The sequence below is a fragment of the Elephantulus edwardii genome, unplaced genomic scaffold (genome assembly GCF_000299155.1).
Source record: "Elephantulus edwardii isolate Elephantulus edwardi_28Jun2011 unplaced genomic scaffold, EleEdw1.0 scaffold00067, whole genome shotgun sequence".
Lineage (NCBI taxonomy): Eukaryota > Metazoa > Chordata > Mammalia > Macroscelidea > Macroscelididae > Elephantulus > Elephantulus edwardii.
Window position 1 is genome coordinate 8404363 of NW_006399817.1, and position 1850 is coordinate 8406212.

Here is a 1850-nt window from a genome sequence, read left to right on the forward strand (position 1 = left end):
CATATTTCTCCCCTGCTCCCATGGAGACTGTTGGAGCACTATGTTACTGTTGTTATGTGCTGTAAATTAAGAACTTACCCATAGCAGGTTTTCAGAGGCAGTAATTGACAAAGGAGAGACTGCCCACCTTTCTTCTAAAAAGCAATTGGTGGATTTGAATTATGTATCTTGGCTTAGCCTTACACCTAAACCACCAGGGCTCCCACTATGTTAATTGGGTTCCTTTCATTAGACTCATTACTAGGGTTCCTGCCGTTGTTGTTATGTACCATTGAGTCAGAACAAACCCATAGATGATCCTCCAGTGGGTTTTGAAAGGCAGTAAATTGCACAAGAGGAAATTACCCATCTTGGAGCAGCTAGTGGATTCAAACCTCATTATCTTAGCGCAATTCTTTACCACTAAACCACTTTGTCTCTATTAAGCCTGCATTCTTACTGATTTTAATCCCTTTCTCTCAAGGAATACCCAGGATAGAGGATAAGTCAAGTGAGAGAAGAGGGTGTGGATTATTTTCATGAAAATCTAAGAGACCATGGTACACATTAATCTATTTAACATTTTATTTTTATGAAGAAGGTACTACAAAGTCTCTGTGTGATCTTTCAGTAGACTAGGAAAGAGAGTATGTAGTGTTGGAAAACCCCAGAAAATCTCCTCTTTATCTTGAAATTATTGCCTTACTTTCAGATGTCTTTCTTAAAAAAATGAGCCAGAAAACAACAGTGAATTTTTTAAGTTTGCTAAATGCGATAAGAGAATTTGTTGGATTAACTCTGGCTCACAGAGTTCCTGTTGAGAAAGCAATAGAAGTGTTCAAGATATTTTCTTTTTTTAAAAAAATATATATTTTTAACGAAAGTTTATAAAGAAGTTGCATTTTTCATTCATTCATTGTTGCACATATAACTCCCTACCAAGCCCCTCCAGTTCACTTTAAATTAGTTTATTGTTGCATAATTTCCTTCCTCCCCCTATCCACCAGTCCACTTTGCTTTGCACCTTTTATTCTAGACTTTTGTCATACAAATAATATGTAAGCATATATTACTTTTAAACAGGTTTGGTGTTTTGGGTTTTTTGGGTTTTTTTTTTTCTTTTTTGTTTTCTATCTGCCCCAGTGCAGTGTTCATTAGGAAACAGTTACATGGCACAGGGTAGCTGGTCTCATGGAGCAGAGTGTCACCCCTGACGGCAGGCATTTCTCAGTGATCTGGCTTCAGTGCAAGAGTGAACTATGCCCTTTTGGCCTGGGATCTTTGAATAATGGAGATGAGCCAAGAGCACTGAAGGTGATATCCCCGATCATTGGTAGACACTGTGTTCAGGAAAGCAATTAAAAGATAGCAGAACCAGTTGACCTAAGCTCAGCCTCCTGTATTTTCATTTTTATCCAATAAAAAATAGAACTCGTGTCTGATTTCAAAATAAAGATGCTTTAATTGTGACATACTCCTAAATGAAGAGTCTAGAAATCCCTGCATCCTTGCAGATGCTCTATTAACTTCTCTGGCTTGTTTCCTCACTTATAAAATGGAATTAAAACTAGATTGGTCAAAGGTGGCAAGTTTTAGTAATGCTTCTTTTTTTCTTTTGAAAGTTTAATGAAAGTTTATGGAGAATTTGGATTTACATTTATTCTTTGTTGCACATTTTCCTCCCTGCCTACCCCACCCCAATTCACGTTTCTCTTAGAAAAAAAAAATTCTGTCACTGCTATACAATTCTGCCCCACCTTTTCCCAACCCCAGTCCACTTCACTATGCAGCTCTCATTTTGGACTTTGTCATGCAAATAATACTTAATCATATATTCCTTTTAAACAGTTCTCTCCCTCATCTGTTTCAAT

General features: G+C 37.1%; 1 protein-coding gene across 1 annotated transcript in view; it reads right to left on the bottom strand.

Moving 5' to 3' along the window:
- The window catches only part of GUCY2C (guanylate cyclase 2C (heat stable enterotoxin receptor)), a 143662-nt gene that overhangs the window by 106875 nt on the left and 34937 nt on the right, over positions 1–1850 (bottom strand). The window lies entirely within an intron of this gene.